Genomic DNA, 19,667 nt, shown 5'->3' with positions numbered 1-19,667 from the left:
ATATGTAGAGGGCACTATGAGTACCTGTCTCAGATTGTTGCTTAAATTATTAAATGAGATATTATAGATAAAGCAATTTGCATAGCCCCTGGCATATAACAAGTATTCAATAAATGGTAGGTAATTGCTCTTTGGGTGGGCTTGGCACAGAGTAAGTATCTGAAACCTCAAATTCAGAGAGTGATCAGCCTTAATCTCTAGTTGTTCTGGGTGTTACTGTCTCTCCAACTAGACAGTAAGCTTCCTTATGTCTTGGATTCGTATTACTGCCTTCTTGGCTGTAATACTGCTTGTGCTGTTGTCTTTAATTTCAAAAGTAGTATGGCTGATTGAAAATTATCCCAGAAATGCAAGTTTCCTCCTCACATGCTTCCCTTCTTTACAGTTGCCCTCGGTATCTGCAGAGTATTTGTTTCAGGACCCTGATGGATACCAAAATCCATGGATGCTAAAATCCTTTATACTAAATGGCAAAGATGTTGCATGCAACCTATGCGTACTCTCCCGTATAGTTTAAATCTAGATTACTTATATTAATAGAATCTAATTCAATGTAAATGTTCTCTAAATAACTGCTAGCACTACAAATTAAAATTTTGCTTTTTGGAATTTCCTAGACATTTTTTCTGAGTATTTCCAATCTGCAGTTGGTTGAATTGGAGGCTACAGATACAAAGAGCTGACAGTATCTCATTGCAAGAGGTAATATATACTTTGGCTCTGGATATTTTGAGGATAAGGTATATTTGTTTGATTTATTAAAAATAGTGCATATGTGTGTGTCTGTGTGTGTGAGAGAGAGAGTGTATTTCCCATCATTGTATTGTTCTTGTATTTTTCACTTAACAAGGACAGTTTTCTAAGTCAGAGCCTATGAAACTAATTTTTTTTTCTGTTGCCTATATATACATTATCTCTAACATGGGATTACTTCACTATTAGTTTGTTCACTAAAGCTTGTTCATTCACTTATTACGCTCATTGAATAATTATATGCCAGGCACTGGATCCTGGGAAAATTATAAACAGTACTGCTATAAACATCTTTATGTAATTTAAAAAAAATTTTTACTTAATTATTTGGCTGGGCCGGGTCTTAGTTGTGGCATGTGGGATCTAGTTCCCTGACCAGGGATTTAACTCCGGCATTGCGAGCATGGAGTCAGCCACTGGACCACCAGGGACGTCCCCACCCTTATGTAATTTTTTTAAAGAAGAAGACTTTCCCATTGCTGAGTCATATATTTAGAAGCTGCACATGGTGATTTTTAGATAAACAATGTGGGCACAAAGTGAGAACTCAATAAATATTTGTTGCTTGAGTCAATGACTTAGGCACATCCAGAGTAGGAGTTATTATAAGAGCAGATAAGTACTACAGATATGTATGTTTTCCTAACTTAATCAGTATGTCTTATCATACCAAAGAAATATCTGTAAAACTTGATTTATAGTATGTACTGGTTTAGAAAAAATAATTGACAGGAACACAACTGCTAGTTCTGTCTCTCCTTTAGAGCATTCAGCATTATTGGTTTTGTAAGGTGATTAAATCAAGGACTTAGTAAACTTTGACTTATATGAACAACAAAGTTCAGTTGAAAAAAAATTGCTCTTTCTGTGAGATGGTCAAGTCAATGTTTTTCAAAACACAGAAATTAAGATGAATAAATTACTTTCTCATATGCTTTTTAAAATTTTTATTTATTTTTGTCTTCTTTTATTTATTTATTGGGACTTCTTTGCTTTGCATGGGCTTTCTCTAGTTGCAATAAGCCAGGCTTACTCTTTCTTGCTGTGTGCCAGCTTCTCACTGCAATTACTTCTCTTGTTGCAGAAGACCTGCTCTAGGCTCCCAGGCTTCAGTAGTTGCATCACTCAGGCTCACACTTAGTTGCGGTGTGAGGGCTCTAGGGCATGTGGTCTTAGCTGCTCTGAGGCATGTGGAATCTTCCCAGACCAGGGATCAAACCCGTATCCCCTGCAATGGCAGGTGGATTCTTATTCACTGTTTCACCCTGGAAGTCCTCTCATATGTTGATAATGTTGTTGTTGTTCAGTTGCTAAGTCATATCCAACTCTTTGCAGCTCCATGGACCAGGAGGCACACCAGGCCTCCCTGACCCACACCATCTCCCAGAGTTCACCCAAGTTCATGTCATTGATCGGTGATGCCATCCAACCATCTCATCCTCTGCTGCCCTCTTCTTCTTTTGCCTTCGATCTTTCCCAGCATCAGGTCTTTTCCAATGAGTTGACTCTTCACATCAGGTGGCCAAAATATTGGAGCTTCAGCTTCCAATGAGTATTCAGGACTGATTTCTCTTAGGATTGACTGGTTTGATTTCCTTGCAGTCCAAAGGATGCTCAAGAGTCTTCTTCATCACCACAATTTGAAAGCATCAATTCTTCGGTTCTCAGCCTTCTTTATCATACAACTCTCACATCAGTACATGACTACTGGAAAAACCATAGCTTTGACTAGATGGACCTTTATTGGCAAAGTGATGTCTTTGTTTCTTAATACTCTGTCTAGGTCTGTCATAGCATTCCTTCCAAGAGGAAAGTGTCTTCTAATTTCATGGCTGCAGTCACCATCTGCAGTGATTTTGGAGCCCAAGAAGAGAAAATGTATCATTGCTTCCACTTTTTCCCTTTCTATTTGCCATGAAGCGATGGGACCAAATGCAATGATATTAGTTTTTTTAATGTTGAGTTTGAAGTCAGCTTTTTCACTTTCCTCCTTCACCGTTCACCAAGAAGCTCTTTAGTTCTTCTTCACTTTCTGCCATTAGAATGGTGTCTGCATATTAGAGGTTGTTGATATTTCTCCCAGCAATCCTGATTATAGCTTGTGATTCATCCAGCCAGGCAGTTTGCATGATGTACTCTGCATATAAGTTAAATAAACAGGGTGACAATATATATCATACAGGCTTGCATGAAAATGTTCCTTTGATTTCTCTAATTTTCTTGAAGAGATCTCTAGTCTTTCCTATTCTATTGTTTTCCTTATTTCTTTGCATTGTTCACTGAAGAAGGCCTTCTTATCTCTTCTTGCTATTCTCTGGAACTCTGCATTCAGTTTGGTATATCTTTCCCTTTCTCCCTTGCTTTTTGTTTCTCTTCTTTTCTTAGCTATTTGTAAAGCTTCCTCAGAAAAGCACTTTGCCTTCTTGCCTTTCTTCTTCTTGGGGATGGGTTTGTTCACTGTCTTATGCACAAGATTACAAGCCTCTATCAATAACTCTTCAGGCACTCTGTCTACCAAATCTCATCCACTGAATATATTGGTCACCTCCACTATATACTCATAAGGGATTTGATTTAGGTCATACCTGAATGGCCTGGTCATTTTCCCCAATTTCTTCAGTTTAAGCCTGAATTTTGTGATAAGGAGTTGATGATCTGAGCCACAGTTGGCTCCAGGTCTTGTGTTTGCTGACTGTTTAGAGCTTCTCCATCTTCACCTGCAAAGAATGTAATCAATCTGATTTTGGTGATGACCATTTAGTGATGTCCATGTGTAGAGTCCTTTCTTGTGTTGTTGGAAAAGGGTGTTTGCTATGACCAGTACATTCTCTCAGCAAAACTCTGTTAGCCTTTGCCCTGCTTCATTTTGTACTCCAAGGACAAACTTGACTGTTACTCCAGGTATCTCTCGACACCCTGCTTCTGCATTCCAATCTCCTCTGATGAAAAGGACATCTTTTTTTTATATTAGTTCCAGAAGGTCTTGTAGGTCTTCATAGAACTGCTCAACTTCCGCTTCTCTGGCATCAATGGTTAGGGCATAGACTTGGATTACCATGATATTGAATGGTTTGCCTTGGAAACGAACTGAGATCATTCTGTCATTTTTGAGATTGCATCCAAGTACTACATTTCAGACTCTTCTGTTGACTATGAGGGCTATTCCATTTCTTCTATGGGATTCTTGCCCACAGCAGTAAATATAATGGTCATCTGAATTAAATTAGCCCATTTTGGTCCATTTTAGTTCACTGATTCCTAAAATGTTGATGTTCACCCTTGCCATTTCCTGCGTGACCATGTCCAATTTACCTTGATTCATAGACTTAACATTCCAGATTCCTATGCTGTATTGTTCTTTATAGCATTGGATTTTACCTTCATCACCAGACACATCCACAACTGAGCATCACTACCACTGGCCCAGCCACTTCATTCTTTCTGGAGCTGATAGTATCTGCCCTCCACTCTTCTCCAGTAGCACATTGGACACTGTCTGACCTGTGGGGCTCTTCTTCTGTGTCATATCTTTTTGCCTTTTTATACTGTCCGCGGGGTTCTTATGGCAAGAATACTGGAGGGGTTTGCCATTGCCTCCTCCAGTGGACCATGTTTTGTCAGAACTTCTTACTATGACCCGTGTGTCTTGGGTGGCCCTGCATGGCATGGCTCATAGCCTCACTGAGTTATGCAAGCACCTTCACCACAACAAGGCAGTGATCCATGAAGGCTCCCAGGCTTGATAGTTACATCACTTGGTAGTCGTGGTGTGAGGGCTCTAGGGCATGCGGGCTTCAGTAGTTGTGGCATGCGGGCTTTGTTGCTCTGAGGCATGTGTAATCTTCCTGGACCAGGGATCAAACCAATGTCCCCTGCATTGGCAGGGGCATTTTTATCCACTGTTCCATCAGGGAAGTCCTTTCATATGTTGATAAAGAGTATAATGGAAAAACTTCATGGAACTGTATCACAATTATATTATTACTTTTACTAGAGGATACTGAAGTGGTATAATAAAATCACTTAATTATTTATTTCACAGTATTTAAACTGAGACACAATAGTAATTACACATGCAAAAGCACCCATTAAACAGTCTCCCATATATTCAGTGACCTTCGTATGACAGAGCTACAGAATTTACATCTGCAACAAGACACATAGGATGGCAGGCCTTCTTTTGAGCTTTTTCACTTTACCCATGTACATAGACCCCAAAGTCCACAACATTAGTTTTTGAGATCTGTAGAAAAACTTATTTAAACATATTTCTATAATGTCTGAATATCTGGGTCATAAAGTAGGGAATAGGTGGACTACTAATCAAACTTTGCCTGTGGCTACACATTTCAATCTAGTCCTTCTGTGTTATCAGTGGACAGGACATGCAAGCCTCTGGTTACATCTGTGATTGTCTGTAAAATCTGTTGGTTTGAATTTCTATTTACTTTGCATCCTAGCAAACCAATCCATTTGCTAGTGCCTTCTGGGCAAAATGCCTGGGTTTTATAAAAAAAAAAAATTCCTATTGAAAAGGAAACATAAGCCCAAGGAAAATAAATTTCGATTGTTGGTGTTTTCTTCTGGAGTTCTTACCTTTCTGTACCTTGAAATGTACATTTTCCACAACAGTGATGTTGAACTTCTGGTTAATTTCATGAGCATTTTCATTTCAGGGAAACTCCACTAGTGACAACATCATACAGTTGTCTGTTTTGGGACTGCTATGCATAGTTTGTTTGTTTGGTTTTCTGTTACCATCCTGTTTAATTATCATAAACAGATGATTGTTTATCTCCACGATTTCTACACTGGCCACTAAGACATGCCTCTGGATTATTTTTGTTGATTATATGGTATCACCCATAAGCCACTGCAAATCCGAAACATAATCACCCTGTCCTAAAGTAGAAATTAACATAAAACATAGCTGTCAATTAAATTCAATAAAGATTTGGCCAAATTCCCTCTGATTTCATCCTACTTGGAATCTGAGGCAGTGATCGTTTACTCTGAAAACTGCCCAGCAGGTGTATGAATAGCAACTCCAAAAAATGCAGAGCCTTGACCATTTTAAAGAAGGCAACACCCCTGCTAAAAACATAACTGCTGAGTTCATCGAAGAAACCTCACCCAGTGCCTTGTGCTCCAAAAACCTGCGAAAAGCGCGGTGATCAGCTGAGCAAAGACATACTCTTCCACTGTTTATTTTGGTTATTGTTTTTCATCCTTAACGAGAAGCAAATCAATTAACAGGACTTATGACACTGTAGTTAGTCACCTAAGGGAAAGTATTATTAGCCTCATTAACTTGGAGAATCCTTCCAGCTCCCATCTAGAGTTAATCATCGTAGGGACGGACCCACGACTAACCCTGCCGGGCAATCCTGTGACGTTCGGAAACCCCACCTCTTTGACCTAGGCCCGGGCAATACCCCGTGAGTAACCGCTGGTGCCCCAAGTCCACTCGCGCGGACAGGAAGCAGTTCCCGAAAAAGGCGAAGTGCGGGGGTGGGGGACGTCTTCCCGGCCCCACCCTTGAAAGTTGCAGGGAGTGGTACCCCAAGAACTTTGGCAGATCGTTCCGTGTCGCCGCTCAGGGAGGTCGGCTCCAGCTTTCCCTGCCTGAGCCAATCTGCCCAGCCTGCCAAGCCCCTCCTGCCCTGCACCTTTAAGGGCTAGGAGAAGAGAGAGTCGGCTGAGGTTCCCTTCTTAAGAAGTCGCACCGGTTTTTCGAGCTCCGCTCTGCGCCCGGGGAGCCGCGGCCGCGGGGAGCGGGCGCCGCCGAGTGAGTCACTGTTTGGAAATGGAGTGGGCGGGCAAGGGTGTGAGAGAATGAATGATGTCAGGAGCGCGCAGGGCGGCGGGCGGGGAGAGCGGGCCGCGGGGCCGCGGTAAACACGGAGCGCCGCGCAGCGGGCCGAGCGGGGAGACCCCGCCCTCGGCGCGCACGGAGCCTTCCTCGGCCGCCCGAGCCCGGCCGGTGCTGCAGCGCCGCCGAGAGCGGCCTCGGAGGCGGCAGCCGCGCGAGCGACCCGGAGAGCGGCTTGCCTGGTGGGCCGAGGCGGGAGAGGGCTCGACCCCCGAGCAAACTTTCCAGGGGCTTCAGCCGGGGGCGGCTGCGGCAGCCAGCTCCGGCCCCTAGCGGACCCCGGCCCGGGAGCTAGTGCCTCGGGCTGGGAAGGTCTGGAGCCCGGGCTGAGAGCGGGTAAGGAGCACCGGAGGGGCCGGGGAGGAGGATGGGCTGGAGAGCGGCGCGGCGCGGGGAAGGGAGGGTGGACTGCGAACGCGGACGTGGCTCTAATTCGGCCCCCAGTCGCCCCGCCCCAGGGCATCCTTCCTTGATTTTGCCTGGTAGAGGATGGACGTGTGTCTTCGTCTCCTTGCCCCGAGCGTTCTACTCATTCATTTGCAGTCATTGCGGGTAACTCGGTCCTGCCGGTGAAAGGACCCAGATTGAACCGTGGGTTGTCCAGAGCCACTCTGGAGGTCAGTGCTGAAGTTCCGGAGCTGGAGGAGGGACTGCCTTGAAGCTCTTTTGAGAGGCACTTACCGATGATGTGTGAACAGAAAGAGCCCAGGTCCGGGCTGCCCGCACTGAAACCTTTCAACCTTTGGCATTCCAGAGTTTCTCCTTGGGAAAGGGAGGTCTGGTGTTTGAGCGCACGTAGGAGCGGACCTGCCTCCTACTTTGAGGTACGGACAGTTAATAGCCCGCGGCAACGCCTTAAAACAACTCTAATGTTAGGTTCTGTCATCTCTTTTTTCTGTCAACCTTTACCATTCTGTTTCGTCTTGCTTGCTCTAAAAAGACCATAAAATCGTTTTGACACGTATGTTAAATTTTTGAAGAGATTCAGTTGTTTAGTGTCTCTGGGTAGGCGTGGATTTTGAACTTTTCAAATCCTTGGTTTCACTCCTAGTCTCATCTATTATCGGTGGGTTCTCAGTTACATGAAACACTCTGAACCAGCAAAACGGGACTGTAACTACTTCAGAGGATAATAATGAGGATTAAAGCTCAGAAGACCTGTCATGATGTCTGGCATGAAGCCGACCTCAACACATTTTAACTGTTTATGGATAAATAGTGTGTTCCAGCTGGCATAGGTAATCATCCATTAATTTCCACAAAATTTCCCACTTATAGACCCGGTGGGCTGAGGTTTAGCGTGTGAAATCCTTTGGCGGGCTCCTCAGAGTGTGGTGACGTCTTCAGGAAGTTAAATGGTTCCTCGTGGACACCCGGAAGATTTGGTGTGTGTGTGTGTTAGTGGCCCAGTCGTGTCCCACTCTTGGCGACCCCATGGACTATAACCTGCCAGGCTTCTCGGTCCGTGGAATTCTCCAGGCAAGAATACTGGAGTGGGTAGCATTCCTTCCCTGCTCCAAAGGATCTTCCTGACCCAGGAATCAAACCCAGGTCTCCGGCATTGCAGGTGGTTTTCAGGAAGTTAAATGCTTCCTTGTGGATACCAGAAAGATTTGGGGTTCCCACACCGTATTAGGGAAACTGCCATTCACTCTTTAAACAGAGTCAGAGCAGTGGCTGAAAGTGACAAATGGAATTTGGAGTTAGATTGGATGTGTGGAGAACTCTCTACTTTACCCTTAATTGTTTTTTTTTTTCCTTAAAAAAAATAATCAGTACAAAAATATAGGCCTTTCCTTCCTTGCTTTGCTGCTTGTCTCACTTCACAATAGTCTTCTGGTTGAAGTGTTGTTTTTTTTTTTAAACGAGTTAATGTTTAATTTGATTTCTCTAGTTTCATTTTTAAGTAGAGCTGGTTGACTTATGAACATGGAGAGAAACACTTGGACACCTTTGGGTTATTGCCTCTCTTCCTCGGTTACTCTTTTCACAGAATTTTATAAAAGTCTCTAGAAATATTTGGAGGGATAGAAGCTTTTGTTCAGGTGTTATATTAAAAACATTTGTTTTTACCATATCTACAACTTTTAGGGTCAAAGGTCACAGGGAACCTCCCCGCCTGCCCCCCCCCCCAACCCGTGATGGGTAAAGATCTGGTCATCAGAATCCAGAAGACCTAAGGCTATGTGGGTGGTAACTTACTGGCTGTGTTACTTTGAGCAATTTACTTAAACTCTCTGGAATTCTTGTGGGACATTTAAACGAAATACAGGGAAAAAATAGAAATAATCTTACATCTATGAAAATTGACATTTTCATAGATATACAAATACAAATGAGAACTTTCTTTTCATGCTTAACCTTTATTCATTTCAAGAAGCTTTAAAAAGTTTGCAATTTATAACAATAGAGAACTATTACGATCGGTATTTTGACATCAGATATAGGAAGCTATGCACTTACTCTTTGTTTTGTTGCTAAGCCATGTCCGACTCTCTGCGACCCCATGGACTGTAACCTGCCAGGTTGCTCTGTCCATGGGATTTCCCAGGCAAGAATACTGGAGTGGATTGCCGTTTCCTTCTTCACAAATGAGAACTTTTTAAAGAAGTGATACTTGGAAGTGAGATGTTGTTTGTTTTCTTTTTAAAAAAGGAAGAATTACTGAGACTTCTAGACAGTTTCAGACTAGAGTAGCCTACTCACTTTTATCCAATTCCCCTGAAGCCTCCATCCTGAACTACAGTTATCAGGTATTTGTTCAGTTGGTGAATGTTTAGTGAGCAGCTACTATATTCCAGCCACTGTGCTAGGTACTAGCAGTGCTAAGATGAAGGAGGCACTGTAGCTGGCTTTCAGTCTGGTAGAAATAGCCCCTAAGCTTTGATTATGGAGAGGAAGAAAGAGTCAAAAAGGAGAGAAGTAGGGAATTGGAAGGAAATCAGAAGTGACTAGGCCATGATAGACTGCCTCCCACTGATAATTTGAGGTCCATTGCTATCTAAAGTATGCTGAATTGGGGCTTATAAGCTATGAGGATGAACAATGTAAATATGCTTTGCTTTACCCAGTAAAAATATTATAGACAAATTTAGCCCTTAAATAATTTTAAACATATCAGAGCAGACTTGTTTAAATGAAATCTGAGGGGTAAAATCGGTTCAACCAAGATTCACTTACTGTGAGGAAAGAAAGCACCGTTTTAAATTTTAAGAGAATAATCACTGTGTGTGAATAGTATTTCAGTTTAGTTTTCCTCATAAGTAGTATATAACTAAAAAAAAAAAAAAATAATAAGTAGTATGTTACTTGTAGAGGTTTAAAAGTACCAGGTAATCAAATCAGCCACCACCCAGAAAATTCTTAGTGTTATATTCTTAAATCCTTTCTCACCTGTATTGTGCTTACTCTGATCCAGGCAATGTGCCAGTTAGTGTATACATTTAGGATCCCCTGTTATGCTCACCCCAGCCCTGTGAGTTAGGTGTGATTATGGAGGAAAAGGCTGATTTGGAGAAATTAACTTTCCTAAAGTTACACAGCTAGAAAATTATTCTCTACGGAATTCTCTACATACTGTTTTCTAACTTTTTTTTTAAAATCCCCATCCAAATATGGATGCCTCTATATCACTAAAATATTTGCTTAAACGACATCTATTATATTTTTCAGTTGAATGACTGCATCTCAAGCAGTCCCCTATTGTTGGACAGTTAAGTTTCCAGTTTTCACTATTTTAAACAGCTCTGCAGTAAATATTCTTCTGGCTGTATCTGTGTGCAACTCATGATTATTTTAGTCATTTTGCATTTTAAAAAGTGAATTTTTATCTTTAATTTATGTGCCCTTCCCCCCCCCCCCCACCATATTCAGGATTAGAAAACTTTCTCCTTTCTCTTTAAACTTTGTTTTAATTTCTATGTTCCTTTAGTGTTTCTCATAAGATTTCAGCAATAGGATCAACATTCTCTGTGGAGCTGCACAATAGGTCCATAGCTCATTACACAAGGGATTTATCTGACGAAAATGGAACACAGAGGCTTTCTTAAAGAACTATTTGTGTTTGTATTATTGCTATTAGACAGAAAGCTGAACTTCTTTTATTGGGAAATATAGCAGAATGGAATAGTACTGACTTTGCCAGACAGAAAAGAATTTTAAAAAAACTTACTGACGTATAGTTGATCAACAGTGTTGTGTTAATTTCTGCTCTGCAGCAGAGTGACTAAGTTATACATATATATTCTTTTTCATATTCTTTTCCATTATGGTTTATCACAGTATTTTGAATATAGGTTTCAGTGCTATATAGCAGGACCTTATTGTCTATCTGTCCTATACGTAATAAATTGCGCTGTTAATCCCAAACTCCTAATCCTTCCTTTCCCTACTCTACCTCCTTCTGTGGCAACCACGAATCTGTAATTTATGTCTTTGAGTCTGTTTCTGTTTTGTAGATATTATGTTCATTTGCATCTTGTGTTAGATTCTACATATAAGTGGTATCATACGGTGTTTGTCTTTCTCTTTCTGACTTTTTTGCTTAGTATGATAATCTCTAGGTTCATCTCTGTTGCTGCAAATAGTGTTATTTCATTCTTTCTATAGCTGAGTAATATTCCACTGTAAATATGTGTCACATCTTTAGCCATTCCATTTAGGTTGTTTCCATGTCTTGGCTATTGTAAGTAGTGCTGCTGTGTGTATCTCAGAAAAGAAACTCTGCTTCTACAATTTACATCATTGGTACTTAGTAGGATAGACAGATTACGTTTTGCAGATATTACATTAGGCAGATTTATCATCAGGTTTAGAATAAGCTCTTTCATTTTTAAATAGGTCATCTTTAATGAAAATCTTAGAGACTTCCCTGGTGGTCAAGTGGTTAAGACTCCCTGCTTCCAATGCAGAGGGTGCAAGTTTGATCCCTGTTTGGGGAGTTAAGATCCCACATGCTGTGTGGCCAAAAAAAGAAAATCCTAGACATTTGTTCTTTGATCTCTTAAAAAGTGTATCGTTGCTAAGACATTTTCCAGTTGATTTAATCCAAGTGCCCCCCCCCCGCAAAAATCTATTAGCTAGCTTTTATTATAGGTATAAAGCATATGTTCATTTAAATATTTCTCAAGTTTTATCATAATATCATACTGTCTTTGCTACTCTCAGTCATGCTTTTTTCTTTTGGGTGTATGTTTCCATATCCAACGCACATTACCTCATCCTCATGATTTTGATAAAGGATGTTGGAAAATGAGTAGTATTCAATTCAGCCTTTTTATATAGAAACTCAGATCAGTTCAATTTACTAATTCCTAACAATAATTATTAATTCAAAGCAGAATTTAAAGAAACAGCTAATAAAATTACAGTATAAATAGGATAATCAGTTATTTGATGATTGGTTTTCCCTACTGTAAAACCGTATATGATCATTTGCTTGCAGTTTAAAGTTCAGCCTCAGAATTTTGTGTCTTTAGCTTGATAGTGTCACTTGAAACTTTCAAACAAACTTGTACATGTTCTTAGTTTCTTTTTTAAAGCAACATTAGCTGGATTGAGTGTTTGTCTTATGTTTATATGTTTTCTTTCAGTGAATCCCTTGTACTCTTTAAAAAGAGTAAAGCCACATAATAAAAGTGTTAAAGGGGAGGGCATAAAAGGAGATGAAAGAGAATTTTGAAGCCAAAGTGTCGGAAAAGACAGCGAGTTACTAAAAGTCAAAAGCGGTAAAAGACTGGAGACGCCCTTCAGGTCAGTGTGTCTCCGCCTGGTCGTGCCTGTGCTGAGCTTCATTTCGCTGCCGCTGTTCAGTCACTAAGGAGTGTCAAATTCTTTGCGGCCCCGTGGACTTCTTTGCGACCCCGTGGACTGCAGCACATCGGGTTCCTCTGTCCTCTATCTCCCAGAGTTTGTTCAGATTCGTGTCCATTGAGCTGGTGATGCTCTCCAACCATCTCATCCTCTGCCACCCCCTTCTTGTTTTGCCTTTAATCTTTCTCAGCATCAGGGTCTTTTCCTATGAGCCAGCTTTTTGCATCAGGTGGCCAAAGTACTGGAGCTTCAGCTTCAGCAACAGTCCTTCCAACAAAGGAGCTTCATTTAGGGCGGAAAGGGAGATACCCAAATGTTAGGGCTTGGCCTCAGGCAAAATTGTGAAACTGAGCTGAAATACTCACTGTAGGATATCCTTAAATCTAAGTTTACCTGACAGGACTTGCTTACACAAGAAAGTGCTTGATAAATACCTATATAAGGGCAAATTGCAGTCCAATTGAAACTGTGGACTTGGAGGCATCATATTTATGAAAAACTAGGACTGATTCAAAATTGGGAAAAGAGTATACGTCAAGGCTATATATTATCACCCTGCTTATTTAATTTAAATGCAGAGTACATCATGTGAAATGCCAGGCTGGATGAAGCACAAGCTGGAATCAAGATTTCTGGGAGAAATAATCAGCAACTTCAGATATGCAGATCATAACATTCTAATGGCAGAAAGGGAAGAGGAACTAAAGAGACTCTTGATGAGGGTGAAAGAGGAGACTGAAAAAGCTGACTTCAAACTCAACAATCAAAAAACTAACATCCTGGCATCTGGTCCCATCAAATCATGGCAAATAGATGAAGAAGAAGTAGAAACCGACAGACTTTATTTTCTTGGGCTCTAAAATCACTGTGGATGGTGACTGAAGTCATGAAATTAAAAGACACCTGCTCCTTGGAAGAAAAGCCATGATAAACCTAGACAGTGTATTAAAAAGCAGAGACATTACTTTGCCAACAAAGGTTTGTATAGTCAAAGCTATGGTTTTTCCAGTAGTCATGTATGAATGTGAAAGTTGGACCATGAAGAAAGCTGAACACTGACGAATTAATGCTTTTGAATTGCAGTGCTGGAGAAACTCTTTGAGAATCCCTTGGACACAAAGGAGATCAAACCAGTCAATCCTAATGGAAATCAACCCTGAATATTCATTGGAAGGACTGATGCTGAAGCTCCAATACTTTGGCCACCTGATATGAAGAGCCAACTCATTGGAAAAGACTCTGATGCCGGGAAAGAATGAGGGTAGGAGGAGAAGGGGGTGACAGAGGATGAGATGGTTGGATGGCATCACTGACTCAATGGACGTGAGTTTGAGTAAGGTCCAGGAGACAGTGAAGGACAGGGAAGCCTGACATACTGTAGTCCATGGGGTTGCAAAGAGTTGGACATGACTTAGTGACTGAGCAACCACAACAGGAGATGAGTATCAAGTCTAGAATTTAATCACCTCTTTTTTGGTTTTGTTTTATTTATTTCTTTATGACTGCACTGGGTCTTTGTTGCTACGTGCGGGCTTTCTCTGGTTGCTGTGAGCGGGGGCTCCTCTCTAGTTGCGGTGCCTGGGCTTTTCTTTGTGGTGGTTTCTCTTATTGTGGAGTACAGGCTCTAGGCAAGTGGGCTTCAGTAGTTGCGGCTCACAGGCTCTTGGAGCTCAGACTCAGCAGTTGTGGCTCACGGGCTTACTTGCTCCTCCGAGGGTGGGACCTTCCTGGACCAGGGATCGAGCCCTTGTCCCCTGCATTGGGAGGTGGATTCTTAACCACTGGACCACTGGGGAAGTCCCTTTAATCACCTCTTTTCAATTAAGATGATTAGAAATGCAAAATACTCAATGAGTCAAACTTTGGAAAAGAAGCTTTCCCATAAATGGGAGGGACTTGAGGGAGGAGTTGTCCTGGACATGGGAAAACAGATATGGAAAGAAGGATGCAGATGTGCCAAAGGCGGATTCTGTGTCCCTTGGGAAGACATACCTAATCCCAAGGCTTGCTGGGATTCAGCTCCTGCTGTTGAAACTGGGATCTCATGTGATCCTGGAGGATCTGGCCTCCCAGGAGTGAAAATGCATGCTAGGGGCCTCTCTGACCTGCTCGGCTGATGAGAACCATCCTAGGAAGCACCTCTTAACATGAATCCCTCCCAGATGGGCTAAGGATACTTTTCCTTACCTGGGAGTACTTTAAGTAGGTAGTCTGATCTGACTAGAGAAAGTGTGAAGGAATGAGTTTTCCTTTAGGGGTAGGAAAAAGTGTTAATGAATAAGTGGTTTTGGATCAGGCATCACTTAGCTAACTGGGTTGCCAGGGACCTCTAGGTAGCAGCCCACCTCCAGTGAGAAGTGAAGACCTTTCAGGAAAAGCCTGGCAGCAGTAGCTGAAAATGAAGCTGAACCTTTAAGACAGAGAGATGCCCAATGCTGACCTAGACAGCACATTAAAAAGCAGAGACATTACTTTGCCGACAAAGGTCCATCTAGTCAAGGCTATGGTTTTTCCAGTAGTCATGTATGGATATGAGAGTTGGACTATAAAGAAAGCTGAACGCCAAAGAATTGATGCTTTTGAACTATGATGTTGGAGAAGACTCTTGAGCATCCCTTGGACTGCAAGGAGATCCAACCAGTCCATCCTAAAGGAAATCAGTCCTGGGTGTTCATTGGAAGGACTGATGTTGAAGCTGAAACTCCAATACTTTGGCCACCTGATGCGAAGAGCTGACTCATTTGAAAAGACCCTGATACAAGGAAAGATTGAAGGCGGGGGAAGAAGGGGACGACAGAGGATGAGATGGTTGGATGGCATTACTGACTCAATGGACATGAGTTTGGGTAAACTCCGGGAGTTGGTGATGGACAGGGAGGCCTGGAGTGCTGCGGTCTATGGAGTTGCAAAGAGTCGGACATGACTGAGCGACTGAACTGAACTGAACAAGTTAGTTCTCCAAGTTTCACCAGACACAGAAGCCGAAGATGGTACAGTGAAATAGTGATGGTTAAACAGTGGTGAGTACTCTTGAGTTAGGTTCTAGAGAAGATTAAATCACATTCTCTATTTTCAGGCAGCCGTGCACAATAAAAATTGTATTATCTCCACTGTGGAAATAGGGAAACAATTTAGAAAGGTTAATGTGCTTGTGGCTGCGAAGCTGGTAGGATGAGGGGCAGGGCCCGGTGATTCTCATGCCCACGCTCTGCCCAGTAATCCCCCTAGGTGTTCTGTAATCTCTCTACCAGCTTTGGAGATACAACAGATTTGAGGTTTGAGGGGATTTAGTTTGATATGTGGTAGTATGTCTACCACCCCATCTCCTGGACTGTTTCTCTGGTCTGTGCTGCCTTCAGGCCATGAAGTAATGCCAGAGAGACGAAGGCCCCGTAGGCTTACTCAGGCCAGCTTTGATTTATGACCCAGAAACACCCCTTACCATTAGGTGACTATGAGCAACTTCCTGCGATGAATCTCCATTTCCTGGCTGTGAAATGGGACTAAGATAGTATTTACTTCCTGAGGTAACTATGAATCATACTACTTTATAAAGTGCGTAAAACACTGAGGAGAATGCTCGGTTCATTGTCAATATTTGGTGGCTCAGACATCACTTTTTGCATATAGACTCTATTTTTCACTTTTAAAACAAAGGATTCATTCCTGTTGTCTCAAGGATCAAATTGTTTCTCATTATTTCTCATGAAGTTAACATGTTTTTAGGTAATGGAATGACCATTTGTCACATCTCGCCTCTAATGTAGGGTCTGGGTCCTATCTCTCATGTCCTCTTCCTTTCTTTCGGGGTTAAAATAAAATTTTTTAAATTGATCATGCATTGCCGTTGCATTCAAGAACTTTCATAAGAAGTGTATAACATCAGCTGTGAAAGCTGAAAAGCCTTCCAAGCTGCCATTACAATATGCCAGCCCTCTCAGCAGATGCTGGTAGCAATGGTGAGCACAACACCACTGTCCTTCAGAGCTCAGCCTTCTGAGGAGTATTGTACCATGAGCACCACTGTCCCAGAAAGTGCCAAGGCCATTAAGGATCACAGACCCTACTGTCCTCCCTGGACAGTATGCTGGGCATCTTTCTTTAGGAGGCCCTGAGACGGCTTATCTAACACAGCTGCTACTGTTTTCTGAGATTTGCATTCTTTAACCATCCAGTTATGACTGCCCCAGTAGTTGCTTCCAAACTTTAGTATCAGCAAAGGGCACTTTTTTTTTTCTGTTAAATTAACATCTGTGTGTGTGTGTGTGTGTGTGTGTGTGTGTGTGTGTATGTGTGTATAAAAGTTTATAAGCAGCAAGCAGGAACATTTACAGTTTTATTTTCCAAATACTTAAAGTCTCACTATGTGCCAGGATTTGCTCTGAACACTTAGAACTCTTCTTCATCTGTTCCTCCTTCAACACTCTGAGATAGATGTTATTACCCCCATTTTAAGAATCCTCTTTTGAGACACAATAGGCAAGTCTTTTGTAGGCAAGTTACTTGCCTACAGTCACACAGCTGGTATGAGGCAAGCCTGGGTCTTGAAAGCGGACAGTTTGGCTGTGGTGTCTAAGCACCTCACTGTCGTTTGTAGAAATCTAGTGTGTATCTCACACTTCGGGTCTAATTTTGTCCTTGCACATGCAGTTTTAGCAAAGGAACATCACACCTGTCCATATATGCTATCAACTTCTTAAGATTTACCATGTAGAGGACTACAGCTAGGTCATACATTTGTATTGCTATTGAAATATGTTGATGATATGGTATCATCAAACTTTTCTGTATAAGCTTGTGAGAGCTCAATCAGGTTGGGTGTTTTGTCTGGAAAAGCAGCAGTGAATTCTTTCTCCCAGTCCCCTGATCAGTACACTCAACTGAACCTATTCCTGCTGCTTTAATATAACTTATTTTAAGTTTTAGGCTTTCACTTATTGTAAATTAAAATATTTAAAAGAATCTTTATTGTAAGAGAATAGCTTGAACATGTGAGGTTTCTTTAAATGTTTGCTGATTACTCTTGGACAAGGTGGCAGGCAGAATAATGGTACCCCAAAGATGTTCACATCCAAACCCCCTGAAATGATGAATCTGTTATGTTACTTGGCTAGGAGGGGTTAAGGTTGCTAATCAGCAGACAGGATACAGAGACTATCCAGGGTTATCTGGGGAGACCCAATGTAATCACAAGGGTCCTTGTAAGTGGAAAAGGGAAGGAGAAGAGTCAGAATCAGAGAGTTGGCACCATTAGAGAAACCCGAACAGCTATTGCCAACTTTGAAGATGGAAGGGGCCATGGACCAAGGGAAGCACGTGATCTCTAAGAAGCTGGAAAGGCTAGGAAATGGATTCTCCCCCAGGGCCTCCAGAAAGGAGCACAGTCCTGCTGACATTTCAGTGTTAACCCACGGAGTCCCCTTTTGGACTTCTGATTTCTCAAACTATAAGAGAAGAAATTTGAGTTATTTTAAGCCGGTGAATTTATAGTAACTTATGCAGCAGCAACAGGAAACTGATAATACAGACAGTTACTGGAACAATCAGTGCTTTGATTTTTTTCCCTTTATGCCAGCCCTGTGAGAGAGCTGCTTAATCTCACGACTTATTATATGGACAGGTCAGGTATAGCAGTGTTTGTACTTCGGAGGTTGTTTTAGTTTGCGTGTAAACTGAACCACTTTAGGGCAGAGGGACTTAGTTTTTGATAATTCCATGCATTTGTATATTGGTATACAAGTGAATGGGCTTTCCAGGTGGCTCAGTGGGTAAGGAACCTGCCTGAAATACGGGAGTTGCCAGAGATATGGGTTTGATTCCTGGATTGGGAAGATCCCCAGGAGGAGGGCAGGGAAACCCATTCCAGTATTCTTGCCTAGAGAATCCCATGGACAGAGGAGCCTGGCAGGCTACAGTCCATAGGTCTCAAAGAGTCAGACATGACTGAGCAACTGAACACAGCACAGCACACAAATATATACTGTCCATTTTAAAAGACCATATCAAGGTTTCAGCAAAACAAGAAAAGAAGTCGTCTTGATTCCAGAGCAAGTCGAGCCTCTTAGCCTTTCTTCAGATTTGTCTAACAGAAATGTGGCTCTGCACCCCACATTGCCATGCATTTGTCTGGGGTAAGATGATGGCCCGCATATGATGCTGGTGATGGATGTGGGCATTATTGCTTGAGTTTTGACTCCAGATTTCTTTTATTTTAGTTTTTTTATTGAGGTATAGTATATTATTTTCAGGTATACAATGTAGTGATTCAGATTTTTTATGGATTATACTCCATTTATAGTAATTATAAAGTATTGACTGTATCCCCTGTTCAGTTCAGTTCAGTCGCTCAGTCATGTCCGACTCTTTGCGACACCATGAACTGCAGCACGCCAGGCCTCCCTGTCCATCACCAACTCCTGGAGTCCACCCAAACCCATGTCCATTGAGTCGGTGACGCCATCCAACCATCTCATCCTCTGTTGTCCCCTTCTCCTCCTGCCCCCAATCCCTCCCAGCATCAGGGTCTTTTCCATTGAGTCAACTCTTCGCGTCAGGTGGCCAAAGTATTAGAGTTTCAGCTTCAGCATCAGTCCTTCCAGTGAACACCCAGGACTGATCTCCTTTAGGATGGACTGGTTGGATCTCCTTGTGATCCAAGGGACTCTCAAGAGTCTTCTCCAACACCACAGTTCAAAAGCGTCAATTCTTCGGTGCTCAGCTTTCTTTATAGTCCAACTCTCACATCCATACATGACCACTGGAAAAACCATAGCTTTGACTAGATGGACCTTTGTCGGCAAAGTAACGTCTCTGCTTTTCAATATGCTATCTATGTTGGTCATAAGTTTCCTTCCAGGGAGTAAGCATCTTTTAATTTCATGGCTGCAATCATCATCTGCAGTGATTTTGGAGCCCAGAAAAATAAAGTCAGCCACTGTTTCCACTGTTTCCCCATCTATTTGCCATGAAGTGATGGGACCAGATGCCATGATCTTAGTTTTCTGAATGTTGAGCTTTAAGCCAACTTTTTCACTTTCCTCTTTCACTTTCATCAAGAGGCTCTTTAGTTCTTCTTTGCTTTCTGCCATAAGGGTGGTGTCATCTGCATATCTGAGATTATTGATATTTCTCTCGGCAATCTTAATTCCAGCTTGTGCTTCTTCCAGCCCAGCGTTTCTCATGATGTACTCTGCATATATGTTAAATAAACAGGGTGACAATAATACAGCCT

General features: G+C 42.1%; 1 protein-coding gene across 2 annotated transcripts in view; it reads left to right on the top strand.

The window, feature by feature from the left end:
- Positions 1 to 6,708: 6,708 nt before the first annotated feature.
- Positions 6,709 to 19,667, top strand: part of SGMS2 (sphingomyelin synthase 2) — a 91,501-nt gene continuing 78,542 nt past the window's right edge. The window contains exon 1 of one of the 2 annotated variants that reach the window (XM_043870915.1): positions 6,709 to 6,961. The gene's annotated coding sequence lies outside the window, so the exon portion shown is untranslated. Of the gene's footprint in view, positions 6,962 to 7,320; positions 7,450 to 19,667 lie in introns of those variants that run through there. The other variant, XM_043870916.1, reaches the window with a different exon arrangement.

Source organism: Cervus elaphus, chromosome 17 (assembly GCF_910594005.1).
Source record: "Cervus elaphus chromosome 17, mCerEla1.1, whole genome shotgun sequence".
NCBI lineage: Eukaryota > Metazoa > Chordata > Mammalia > Artiodactyla > Cervidae > Cervus > Cervus elaphus.
Note: the sequence above shows the minus strand (reverse complement) of the source record. Positions and strands in the feature narration are given on the sequence as shown.